General features: G+C 45.3%; 1 protein-coding gene and 1 long non-coding RNA gene across 3 annotated transcripts in view; one reads left to right on the forward strand and one right to left on the reverse strand.

The window, feature by feature from the left end:
- LOC123517780 overlaps nt 1–13,947 on the forward strand; it is a 199,082-nt gene that overhangs the window by 138,334 nt on the left and 46,801 nt on the right. The gene's annotated exons all lie outside the window — the stretch shown is intronic.
- The window catches only part of LOC123517779, a 118,623-nt gene that overhangs the window by 85,935 nt on the left and 18,741 nt on the right, over nt 1–13,947 (reverse strand). The window contains exon 2 of one of the 2 annotated variants that reach the window (XM_045278236.1): nt 8,999–9,074. The exons of the other annotated variant lie outside the window; for it this stretch is intronic. The gene's annotated coding sequence lies outside the window, so the exon portion shown is untranslated. The remainder of the gene's footprint in view (nt 1–8,998; nt 9,075–13,947) is intronic. 2 annotated transcript variants of the gene reach the window in all.

Genomic DNA, 13,947 nt, shown 5'->3' on the forward strand with positions numbered 1-13,947 from the left:
CCACCGTCACCACCGTCATTGACTGGAGCAATGTCTTGGGACATATTCTTTCCTTTTTTTTTTATGTATTTCTGTTCCGCGCAAAGGCAGAGTTATCATGAGTATCATATAACATTGCTTAGCCAAACTTCAGACACCGTCCACAGTCATTTTTTCCTTTCCGGCCTGAACAGCTGATAAGCCTATATATTGTATTTTATTAAATAAGCATCCGCAAAAGAGAGAGAGGCGCCTTTAAGTATCAGAAGAGCGTAACAAACACAGCCACCACTGCCGGCGGGCTACCACGACGGCCTCCGTATGCAGTGAGGGCGGGGAGGGACGGCCGCTGACGAAAAGGGAGAGGATGAATACAATCCCAAACTTTAGCAAATAAAGGAAAACTGTTGTGACCATTAGAACCTTGTGCGAGAGAAGAAGGCGGGTGTTATTGGGCAGAGGAGGAGGGAATACAGTGTGGGCTGAACAATGGGCAACAAGGATGGGTCGTGGTCTGGATGTGGGTGGATACCGACTGGGGAGGAGGCAGGAGGCAGTCGCATGCACCACCACCGCCCCGCCAAGAGTCGAGTTTGGAGAGCATCAATTATACGTCTTTTCTGTTGCCGCCAGAGTGAGTGGAGAGAGTCAGTAAAGGCACGAATTTCCTCCGGGCAATGTTGCCAAGTCTGACAGATGTGTAAGTTTTGTTAGTTAAATTTGTTAATCTAATCTCATTCATAGTGCGTCACATATTGCATTGAGCAAGGCGCCTCTGCCCTGCCTTGATGAAGGATCCTTGCAGCCTCTTACTCCAAACAGTTGTTGTTAATATATATATATATATATATATATATATATATATATATATATATATATATATATATATATATATATATATAAACACACACACACACACACACACACACACACACACACACACACACACACACACACACACACACACACACACACACACACACACACACACACACACACACACACACACACACACACATATATATATATATATATATATATATATATATATATATATATATATATATATATATATATATATATATATATATATATATATATATATATATATATATATATATTATAGGATCAGTATTTGCATAGTTGTAGGTATTCGTTAACTCATAAACCACTGAATCTAGAGACCCAAATTCGTTACACGCATACCTGTCTATGCCAGGACGAACACCAGATATGTTATTAATGGCGCCTGTATACAGACAAAAAGAAAAAAAAATTGGCTAAAAGCCATAGAGTTTGTTTATGTCCTGGTATGTATACCACGCACTGTGCAGGCACGCATACCTGGCATAGGGGACAACAGACCATCAGAGCGCTGTGTCGCGACCACAGCTGCTCACTGATGTACTGGGTCAGTTTTAATCAGTTCAGCCAGCACCATCTTAGCCAGTGCCAGTTCAATAAAGAGAACGCATCACTCAAGCCACATAGGTCTACGATAGTACTGTACATGAAGAAACCTTGTTTCTGACACACAAGCAGTAGCGGACGCTGACCATGGGAAGCTGTTGACTGTCAGTTGTTTTTCCGCCGCAGCGCTGTGGCCAGTGTGTAAGTAGATGGTGGATGGTGGGTATCGCCGGAACACATTCCCATCTCTTAAGAAAAGTAAACAAGTAATGGTCATGCGATGCTGGTGTGTACAAACCAGACCATGAGGCAGCTTGTCAACACACACACACACACACACACACACACACACACACACACACACACACACACACACACACACACACACACACACACACACACACACACACACATCGCCATACTGCTGCTGTTGTCTGATATATGATAAAGGTAGACAGAAAAATTGATAGTATAAGAGAAATGTATTTGTTTGTGGCTGATTCTCAATAGTGAGAGAGCCGCTGGGTGTGAGAGGGAGTGGGTCACTGGAGACAGTGTTCTTGTGGGGGTGATTGGGTTCACTTCGCCGTGCTTTCCTCAGCAATCAGGGATGGGAGTGGAGTGGGGGTGGGGGTGATCCAGCAGAGGCGGGCGGTGGTGCAAAATGAGGTGTAGAGGGGCAGCAAGATTTGCTCGGGATTACTCACCTCGGTATACTGGAAATGAGTTGCACTTTCATTAATTGCTTAACGTTGCATTTAACGTAACGATTTTAAGATTTCTTGAATATGCACCGCCTCCCATGAGTTATGCACGTAATGGCGTGCTTCCCTGTGTGGCGTCAGAACACAAGCCTGGCGATGGTGTTCCTCGTTCACGCATGGCGGAGGCTCGACATCAGCCCCGTGCTTAGCGATTCCCCACCACGGGAGGAGGTGCTCAGGAGGATGGGTGTCGATACCAGGTGTGCCAGACGACAGCCAGGCAACCAGGCAACCATCAGGGTGCCCTCCCCGCCTTGGCTGGGATGTAGAGGGGAGGTGGACCAGTGAGGTGGTGGGGAAGGTAATGGAGGAACTGGTGGAGGAGCTGGAGAAGGCGGAGCGCATTCCCACCCCTTTCGACAAGACTCCCGGGAAATTACCGTGGCCGCGACACTGCCGGCGGCCGGTTACTGCTCCGCTTTTTTGGGGGTTTTGGAGGGGGGAGGGAATGGAGGTAGTAACCGAGGAGGAAACTTTTAGCTGCGCCGTTTATCTCCAGCAGACTATGCCATTAATGTGGATGAGAGTAAAGGCGTAATTCCCTTCTCCAGACATAATTTAACGCCGAGCTGGTGTAGCGTGTTTGCAATATTGTGCGTAAAAATATCAGCTGTGTAGAATTTAGGACATTTTACTCGTCTTCTTTTCGGTCTAACTGGTTGCCGTGTTTGGGTTTGTGTAACTTTGTGGTAAAGCAAAATTAAGATCATACTTTTCCCTGCTTATACACACAACCTTCATTCACTTTTGCGGGATTGGACGTTTCCGTGTCTTGAATGTCGAATAGTAACTGGTGTTTTGACAAGTGCAGCCTGCTGATGGTGCGTCAGCATGCCGCCGCTGCCTCAGGCCACCCTCACATCACCGCGGCCATGAGCACACCAAGGCCAGCACATTATTAACTACTCCCTTCCTTTAACTAAAATAATTCTTCCTTAGGCCGTTATTCTTTTACAAAATACTTTCTAAATAGAGCGAAAGTTTTGCTCACAAGTTTGCTTTGTACAGCGCCATTATTTAATTCCTCCCTAAACTAGAAACTTTCTTAGTCTTTTTTTTTTTTTTATTCTTTTTATTCGCCAAATTTGAATTTTTTCAACTAGTGCCTGCGGCCGAGGGACGGATGGAAGGAGCATCGACGAGAACATCCCTCACTCAGCAAGACTCGTAGTAACCTGACGTAACTATTCCGGTGCGGCCGAACATTTTCCGACCCGCAATCCCTCGGCAGACTTGTTTCGCCGCCACGCCGAAAAGGTGAAAGTTCCCGAGACAGATGGATGGCTTGTTGCGCCTCAATGTTTGTCGTGTTTTGCCTGTGAAGTTGTCGGTGCTGGAGTTTAAGTTTCTTACCGCTGAGCTGCCTTCGTCTGTCAGAGCAGACTCTGAGCGACGCATCTTATCTTCCAGGAACGTATTGGCTTCGGTTTCTTTCTCATTCCAAGCCTCGCGGGCTGCTGGGAACTGAGGTATCTAGTTTGATCAGTCAGTCAATCATCAGTCAGTCAGTCGTCACATATGAGATTTTTTCCTTGTTTGAGGCTCACAGTAAGCAGCGAGGCGTCATGTATCAGTCAAGAGACAGTAGACAACAAGGAATTACTGATCCACAAGCGTGTGCTCGCTAAAACCCCGCAGTGTTCTTTATTATTATTCTCCTTCTCGCCTCTCCGGATCCTCACAAAAACTCCAATCTCATCCTTCTGCATGCTCACTCGTTTTTTCCTCCTCCTCCTCCTCCTCCTCCTCCTCCTCCTCCTCCTCCTCCTCCTCCTCCTCCTCCTCCTCCTCCTCCTCCTCTTCTTCTTCTTCTTCTTCTTCTTCTTCTTCTTCTTCTTCTTCTTCTTCTTCTTCTTCTTCTTCTTCAGCAACACTACCAATACATGTATCCCATCCATCGTTTTCATCTCTTCCTTTTTTCCTCCTTCCCAGGAAGAGGAGCATCGTCTGTCTTCGTGTCCATCTCTTCCCTCCCCTTTCATCCTTCCGCTCACAACTTCATTGTTTCGCCCACATGCCTTACTTCCCCTCACATTTCCTTTCTTCCCCTCGTACTCTTCTTCAAATAACCCACCTTCCTTGGCCTTAATATGGGATGTTGTGTTTGGTGGCGAACGCCTGTGTAAATCATAACGTTTTTGGTTCATGTAATTAGTCATGCAATCCCTCTCTGGCGTATTTCCAGAGAGGGATCGTGTGTGTGTGTGTGTGTGTGTGTTTCAGAGGCTCACAAAGCGGACAAAAGGCGACAAGCAAGTACCGTCTGAGATGCTACACACCACAAGATGCTCCTCTCGGTCCCCTCGCGGCTAATGACACCCAGGCGCCACCAGGCCGGCCGGCGCGCCGCCCCTCTCCGCTCACTGTCGCACCAGGAACTCGTTTGTTAATGGTCTCTCTTCGACACCGTTAGCTTAGTATCCTGACTTAAAGGTGTCTGAAGGGGAAGGCGTAGGTTTTAATTCATTGTGACTTGTGCAAAGCAGTTGTTGAAATTCTATACTGTATGGAAAATGTATATCAGTTGCATGCTGTTATTAAGAATGCAACCAGTTAATGTAACAAAGCATTCTTCTGTTTTCCTGGTGACTTGAAAATGTTAAAGATGTGTAGCTTCTGGCGTTCTGCTGCATTTTCCAAAGCAACCAGCGCCTTGTTTCACTTGTGGGCCGAAGCGCGGTGACTGCCCTCCTCCCATTCCCGAAGCTCCAGCCACAAGAAGCGTGGTGATCGACCGATTGCAGGCCAAGAATTGCGCACCGAACATCTTGGTGTATAGCATCTCTGATATGATCAAGAAACATTCTCAAGCTCGACTCAGAAAGCGAAAAACGTAATTCGGATGCCAATCTTTCTTCCCCAAGCCCTTCTCCCCGCCCTCCCATCTCTCTCTCTCTCTCTCTCTCTCTCTCTCTCTCTCTCTCTCTCTCTCTCTCTCTCTCTCTCTCTCTCTCTCTCTCTCTCTCTCTCTCTCTCTCTCTCTCACACACACACACACACACACACACACACACACACACACACACACACACACACACACACACACACACACACACGAAACCAGTGCTATGTTTAAAATTAACAATGGAGTTTTAATTTACAAAGTTAATTTATTTTCTTCCGTCTCACTAGTTTTAATGGCTACAAACTTGCCTCTAAGTAGACGACTTTTTTTTTTTTTTTATGTTTAATTTTTTCCCGCAGAGTCACGCATAAGTTTGCATAGGAAAATATCAGTGGATGTTTTGTTCATTATTGCAACGCCACGTCTAGACACACACCGCGGAGAGTAATAACTGTCAAGCCGCATCACTCCCGCCCCTCACACCTTCCACGCCCCCTCCACCCACAGTGCCCCCTCTCCCTATCCACCCCCCTGCTCTCCTTCCCCTCCCTTGCCTTCACTGCTAGTTGCCTTCCCTCCCTACCCCACTTCATGTCCCTCCCTTCCTTTCTCCTCGCTATTCGTACTCCTCAGCCCCTTTCTGTGTAGTCCCCCCCCTCTTCTCTCCCCACCTCATGTATACTTGCCTGTCTCTCCACAACTACACCCTGCCCTGTGACCCCCAACCTATCCAATGTTACACTCTTATACTCTCCTCATCCTGCCGCGTGACACTTATAGATTAGATTGGGTTGGGTTGGGTTGGGTTAAGGTTAGGATTGGTTTGAATAGGTTGGGTTGGGTTAGGTTTGGATTAGGCTTGACTTAATTTGGTTTGGTTAAGTTAAGGTTAGTTTTGGGTTGGGTTTGTTTCGGTTAGGTTAGGTTAGGTTAAGTTTATTAGTTTTGGTTAACATCAGGTTAGAATTTAGGTTAGGTTGAAGGTTGAAGGTTAGGTTAGGTTGGGTCAGGTTGCTTCTCTCCTTTCTCCCTTTTCCCGGACCTAATACTTTTTACATACCTGCCTCACACCTCCCTCCCCTCTGCCCCTCTCTCATCCTTCACCCCCTTCCATACGTTACGCCAAAAAAGTCGAAAAGTGAAGTCCTCTCCTCTGTGCGTACCTACCTAGTGCTGACCCACACCAGACCAACACCACTTCGGTCGCCCATAAAGTTCGCGTGTCGAATTAAAAAGAAAAGGTGGGAAAAAAGGCTCACTTGATGTAAAGGTCTATTTTCTTGGTGTTGTAAGTTCATGAAATTCTAGACAAGTTCCTGTTCTTTTTTTTTTTTTTTTTTTTTTCCTCCGCCTTTTTTATTTTTTATTTATACTTTTTTTTAGTAGTCGAAACTGTAATATCAGAACACACACACACACACACACACACACACACACACACACACACACACACACACACACACACACACACACACACACACACACACAGTATATGAGTGTAACAGTTATTCCATTTCGTCCATTAATGTTGATTGTAAAATGTGCCTGATTTATAATTATCGTCTCTGAATACCCGTTTGTAATGGTGTCCTCTTAAACGAGTCTGGCACTTATCATTATCTCATCATCATTATCTCATTACCACCATCATCATCACTGTCGTTGTTATCTTTATCGCCATCATCACTGTCACCATTGCTACTACATTCATTGTCATTGTCATCACTTATACTTTCATCATCATCATCATCATCATCATCATCATCATCATCATCATCATCATCATCATCATCATCATCATTATCATCATCATTATAATCATCTACCAAGCGTGTAGTAGCTTCTAAAATCAGTCACAAAAGAAAAGCAACACAATTGATATCTATTGCAATAGTTAAACTCTTCAGCAGCATGACGCGCTTCCATATTCATTCTGGTTACTATTTGGTGATTTTAAAAGCTTCAGAAACTCGTGTGATGATTGAAATAATGAAGACTGGGGCCGTTAATCATCTAACCTCCATAGATCCTTCCTAAAGTCAATAAAATAATTTAATCATACCCAAAACTCATGGTAAAAATGCGTCCCAGTACTGAAGGGGTTAAAAAGGCCGGTGATTACTTCCTTTGTCTCACACGTGGCTGCTGAAACACTCGCGCCTCTCATGTCCTGCCTATCACACCTCAGCGATCTTAACTCAACCAGGTCTTCCCATTTGATGACATGTTATTAGTCATATGAGAATGGACAATAAACACTCATAACACGAAACATCAAGCAAGCATTCATATAGTGTGTGTGTGTGTGTGTGTGTGTGTGTGTGTGTGTGTGTGTGTGTGTGTGTGTGTGTGTGTGTGTGTGTGTGATGTACAACGGTAATAATTGTGACATCTGCTTTCTCATAGCGTGTTGATTAATTGCTCACATTTCATCACTCCATTGTGGCGATAATTTCTGTGCGTGGACGTGTACGCATGCAATTTTGTAAGATATAGTCATGTTTTAATGTGAGGGATTGAGTCATTGTTCAGTGTAGTGTTGAGAGATACTTGAATTTTCTAGCCAATTAAGGATGTGTTGGAGTGGCCAGCCTTTGCTAGTCAAACATTGCAAACACTGCTTTTGTCATCAAACAATGCGAATACTAATGCCCATGACTTCCCTGCAACTTAATACAATTATTTCATAGTAAATCCCTCTTGTTATTGGGGATATTTCAACAACAGTGGCTGGATACAATGTTGGTAAATTGATCAGAGTAAAAGGGCTGTTGTGCAAAATTGAAAGCTAGATGTATATATAGTGTCCCACAGAGGATAACAAAGAGATAAACCAGTGATATGATAATTCGGTCATTCATTTAATCTATAAATCACCGTCACCTCCTCTGTCGCAATATTTTATGTACAACTATTTACGATTTTGTACAACACACGCAACAATCTGTTCTGTTGTTAACGCTCGCAGTAATGTATTCATGCCAGTAGGTGAGAGCACTCCGTATATTATCAAACACTAAGATAATTTTTGAGGTAGTAGCAGTTATTATACTTTGAAAGAGACCAACAACTGACGTGAAGTATTATGTTTACTGTCTGTGCTTTTGTCTTGATAGCTGAGAAGTCCACACGCTCATTTCTTTTGTTGTCAGGGAATTCCATAACCTCTCACTCCTGCATGATACACGTGCGAGTACAAAATGTGCACCTCTGGAATGAAGCCAATCCATCGTCAGGGTCCATTTGTGTGCAGCTACTGAGGGCTGAAACTTTGGAGGAGATTTCTGAACATGAATATTGAATAGTGTGCGAGAAAATCTTTTTCACGAAGGTTGAACTCAAAATGGATGAAGTTCTTTATAAAACTTTAATATCATTGAGGAAAAAGTCTAATATCAACTACAGGAACGTTCATGATCAAAATTTAGAAAGGTTCTCCCTGCACCTTTTGTACAGATCACACCGACAAAATGCTCTGGTCGGTCTTATAGAAATGAAAGGTATTTCCTGAGAAGTCTCAAGGCTTTATACAATATTGATGTTTTCCAATATATATATATATATATATATATATTTTTTTTTTTTTTCCTCCTAATGAAGTGGATGCATATGTGAGAGGAGACTCTTTCGTCCCGGTCACTTGTATACGCCCTGTGTGGGCGAGGCGACGCAACAGGTTAACCAACGTACGATATACTGCTGAGGTTCAGAATTGCTACGGTAAACTGGAATTGCGGAACAGGATGATAGAGAGTAACGCTGTGCTTACTGACTGCGTACTCAGAAAAGAAGTGTGTAACAGTCGGATGGTCACGCTAAGTAACTATTAAATTATTTGATTTCACACAATTAATTTTAAGGAAAGACAAGATGGACTCCAGAACAAATCGTAAACCATCGAAGCTCGCAAGCGTGTGGAAGCGTTTTAGTAAACACTGAGTAGCAACAGTATTGGCACAGAAGTAGGAGTGTATATGTAGAGCTGTGTAGCCATAAATACCCTCGTAATGGAGCATTGACCCGTGCCAGACGAGATGTTGCACTCGTGTGAAATGACGGTAGTACTGCGTCTCGTACTGGAAGTGAAAGAAAAAGCAGAATCAAGATAAACAGACTGTGCGGTGCACACATCATTGGCATAAAAGGGAAATTCTACTCAGTGAAACATGAAAGGAGATTCAAGAAGATCCTATGAGGGAAACCACACTAGAGAAGACCAATGAACGAAGAAAAAGTGATAAAGTAAAAAGTAAAACCTGGAGCGAGCTGCGATAAGTATTCACGAAGCTAAAAAGACATTACCGAATCCGACCTGCTGGAAGGCTGAGAGAGGAAGACTGCCATTCCATACTCACAACAATGCAGTGGTGTGTGTGTGGTGTGTGTGGTGTGTTTGAGCGCGCGCTTGCATGCGTTTGTGCGCGCGTGCGTGGGTGCTTGCGTTCATATGTTGCCAAAAAGGAAGAGAATCAGGAAAGCAAGGACGAATGACCAATTCAATTTCCGAGATGTATTGATAGCCACTCCTCTTTTGCAAGCGTTCAAGTCATTGCCTGAAGAAGAACAAAAGCAAGATAGTTCCAAAGTTTGCCATGGAAAAGCATGAAAGAGTAAAGATAGTGCTTGACTCTTGTATAAGTCAGGTGGACACAGCGAAGGCGTCAGGTAATTGAGAATCAAAGCAAGAAAAGGCATGAAATACAAGATTACATAAAATTAAAGAAACAGATGTACTAAATCCAGCTGACGGAGGAACCAGCCCTGAATCATCTATGGAATGGTTGTCAAGGGAATGAGAGAAGAATTCAGCTTTAAAGATAGATATACCTGGCAGTGGAGCCAATGAGAATAAATAAAGGGAGAAAAGATGAAGAAAAAGGTTATAGATCCCGGAAACCACAAGTAGGAAATGAATTGGCTACATCTTAACATATCGTATTGGTGGAAGTACAAATCTAGCATGATTTTGGGGAGGTAAATAGAGGACGTGAATTTCAAAGGTGAAAGGCTAATGCACCCTCTATTACCTGCCTCTCTATCCCGGACAGCAGGAGAGCAAGCTTAGTGGAATTAAGGTCTTAAGAGCTCTGGGATTAGAAAGAATATATGTGTAATGTTTTCGTCCATGCCGGAGACAATCACATATGTTATGCCATCCGCTCAAAGAAATAGGTCCCTGACACGGAAGCAATAGTCATTCCATGGGAAATCAGAATAGCATCGTCTCAGGTCTTCCCACTTAACATACTCAGTGTGACACAAGCATCTCCGCTGTGGTGGGCCAGAGACGCTACTGCAGCGATACGACAGACTACGAAAAGTTTGTGATCAGATCTCTCTCTCTCTCTCTCTCTCTCTCTCTCTCTCTCTCTCTCTCTCTCTCTCTCTCTCTCTCTCTCTCTCTCTCTCTCTCTCTCTCTCTCTCTCTCTCTCTCTCTCTCTCTCTCTCTCTCACACACACACACACACACACACACACACACACACACACACACACACACACACACACACACACACACCAACCAAATAACGATGCTAATGGAAAGAAGATAAAGAAAGCGACATAGATTTGCACAATAACCCTGCGCCCTGCCACGGCCAGCCTTCAGCTCAAGATTAAAGGATGCACTGGGACTGCCTCACTGATAGACTGTCGGCCGCCCTGCCCCGCGCCAGTCCGATATCATGGCACCTCCCTCAGCCGCCGGTACACAGTATACTGACACACCAATAGCAACTTTTGTTATCTCACTAAGAGTACCTGGTGCCCTGTGAGAGGTGAACACTCCTGCTGGGTGGTGCTTGTGGCCCAGTGATGCTCTTGGGTGTCTTAACGAACACAGAAAACGCAATGTTGTTCTCAAAAGACAAAAACTTCACCAGATGTTGTTTTCATAAATTCTTTTCTTGCATTTTCTCAGGTTGTGGTTTTTCTTTTCCTTTCTTTTGCTTTTAGTAGACCTTTAACAATTTTCCGTGCATTTCAGCCACGTCCTGCCGTCCGCAGCCGTCTCTCCGCCACTCCGGCCTGTCCCCCTCCCTCTCGTAGTGCCTCCCTCACTTCATACTCGTATATTCTCTTCGCTTTATGGCCTCCCGTCCTCCCGCCTTCATTTCGGTCCGGTGACGGGAAGAACACTTGAGCTTTAACTGTTGGCTGCTCTTTTGTCACGGCCATTCATACCCGGGAACGCTTTCCTTTATTTATGGGGTTGCAATGACGTCTAGAGGATGCGGTGTATCTTCCTCCGCGCCGCAGAATAAACGGCTAATATATTAAGATGAAGCAGATTATTGCTCGAACTTTTTGAGCTGTGGAGAAACTTTTGCCCGTGAGCTACCCTGTGACTGGCGGCGGCTGTGCGTCACCGCCGGTGGGAGGCAGGCGCCGTGGACCCTTGACTGTCCTCCCCCTCCTCACTCACTCTAACCTTACATCGATGGCCAGAAGGAGGACGAGGAGGATGGAATTCGAGGCATAGGAGGAGGCGGTGGTGGAAAAAAGAAGAAAGGAATACGAGAAGTAGGAGGGGGCGTGGGAGCAGAAGGCCCATGCATCTGGCCTCCGATCAGGCTTAATTAATCCCCTTGATGCCAAAGGTTAGTATCGTGAGTTAATGAATGAACTCCCTCCTCTCCCTTCCCCTCCTCTCCTCCCCTGACCTTTATTAACACCTCTTCTTTTCCACGCCTCAGCTTCATCAGTTGCAGATCAGTATCTCTGCCTCTGGTCCCTGCGGCGGTCTCCTCTTTAATCCCATGCATCCTTCTCCTTCACCCCTGTGTTGTGTTCTTCACTTAACCATTTTCTCTTCCATACCTCGTCTTCCTCTCCCCAGCACTCCATAGCGTAGTTCTTCCGTCCCTTCATGCAGCAAATCCCGGCCCCGAAGCTCATTTCAGACTGCGGTTTGATCTGCTCCAATTAGCGTTGGTGGAGGTTTTCTGCTGATCCCTCTCACCTAATATTGTCGTGTTGAGGACATAATTTGCTTGCATCTGAATCATCACCTGCTGCTGCTGCTGCTGCTGCTTCTCCTCTTTCATGCCTCCGTTTTCCTCCGTGGCCCTCCAGCACACTGTGAACAGTGTGTGTGTGTGTGTGTGTGTGTGTGTGTGTGTGTGTGTGTGTGTGTGTGTGTGTGTGTGTGTGTGTGTGTGTGTGTGTGTGTGTGTGTGTAAATTGACGAGTTTGCTATTATATCAAAACCGGAATTGTAAATGTGGTCACTAATTATATTTTAATGGCCTTGGACAACCTTTTTATATTATTTCCCCTGGAAGTAATGAATATATTATCGCGTGACACTGTTTCCCATACGCCGTTATTAGATAAGTGGAGTTTGCAATGTGTACCGAGTGTGTGGAAGGCCGCGGTTTGTCAGTCACGTGGTGTGGACGTTGGGAAAAGGGAATCTAATCGATGTAAACACGTGAAATAACTCTGCACGTGGAGTGACAAGTGACAAGCCGGCGGTCCGTGGCACGGCGGCGCCAGCAACAAATTGGACTCCAACGCGAATTATGTTATTAATGAGCGACGTATATCAGTGGCAGCATATTTCTATTATTTATTGTTGTGGTGTGAAGCGGGTTTTGTAATGACTCTGCTTGGAAATTGTTGCCGGGTAATGAGTGTGGCCGGCAGTGGTTTAGGAGGCGTGGGATGGGGTGGCGTGGTGTGGTATGCGTGGTGTCAAGTGCAGTGGTATGTGTGGTATGTGTGATGTGAAGTGGTTTGTGGTGTGATGTGGTATAGTGTGCTTTGGTGGTGGTGTATAGTGGTGTGTGGTGCGCAGTAGTGTGTGATGTGGTATGAAATGGTATAACGTGGCGTGATGTAGCATGGCGTAACTTATTGTGGTGTGGCATAGTGTGGCATAGTATGATGTGGTTTAGCACGGCTTGGCGTGATGTACCGTGGCGTGGCGTGGTGTGATGTGGCATGGTGTGGTATGGTGTGGTGGTGTGGCGCGGTGTGATGTGGTGTTGTGTAGCAAGGTATGATGCGATGTGTTGTGGTGTGGTGTTGTGTGGATGTTTCATGGTGTGGTGGTGTGACATGGTATGATGTGGTGGTGTGGTGAAATATGTGATGGTGAAATGGACCAAGGAGACGAGATGAGCAGTGACACGTCTCCCAACTCTTATGGAAGCTCTTATGGCTTGAGCGTGCAGTTCTGATACTTTGTGAGAGTGAAGAACAAACATACCTGGTCTGCTTTTAATCGATATAGTGTGGATGTGGAAATTTGAGAGGCTTAGGTATCGAGGTACGAGTAGCGTGCATGCGCGTGGCGGATGTGACCTGATCCGGGTACGAGAGAGAGAGAGAGAGAGAGAGAATTTGTTTGGTGGGCGCGAAAAACCCAGTGGGGCGGTGCGGGGAAACTCAGCACACGCCGCCCGTAATCCCCAAGGGAAGCAAGCTCGGTGGCTTGGCGTGGCGTGGCGTGGCGTGGTGTGGCGTGGTTGTGGCCACTGATAATGATCGCGGTAATAATGGTTGGATATTCGTTGTGAATGCAACTTTAGGGTGAAAATATACAAAGTAAAACGAGCAATAAAAACAGAGTTATCATCAGCGTGAACACGTAATTTGCGTGAAACGAGGTGCATTGAACTGGTACAAACTTAATGCGAACAAACATCAATATATTAAAAAAAAAAAAAAAAAAAAAATTGGTTATGAATCATGTTTATCCACTACTGAAATGTCTTTCTCAAAACTTGTTCATGCTCCGATCAGAGCAGCAGTGGGGTCCGCGCGCCCCGTCCCGCTGTTTGTGGGGTGGGCGTGGCAGGTTTGTGGCGGCGTCTTGCTGACCGTGGAGGAAAAGGAGGGAAAGACATCCTTTTACGATCGCGATGGTAAGAAAGGTCTGGGCTCTTCTTTGGAGGGCCAGCTTCTATACCTCGGAAGAAGTCTCTGGAGTGTAAGGAGAATCC

The sequence above is a fragment of the Portunus trituberculatus genome, chromosome 42 (assembly GCF_017591435.1).
Source record: "Portunus trituberculatus isolate SZX2019 chromosome 42, ASM1759143v1, whole genome shotgun sequence".
Classification (NCBI taxonomy): Eukaryota; Metazoa; Arthropoda; class Malacostraca; order Decapoda; family Portunidae; genus Portunus; species Portunus trituberculatus.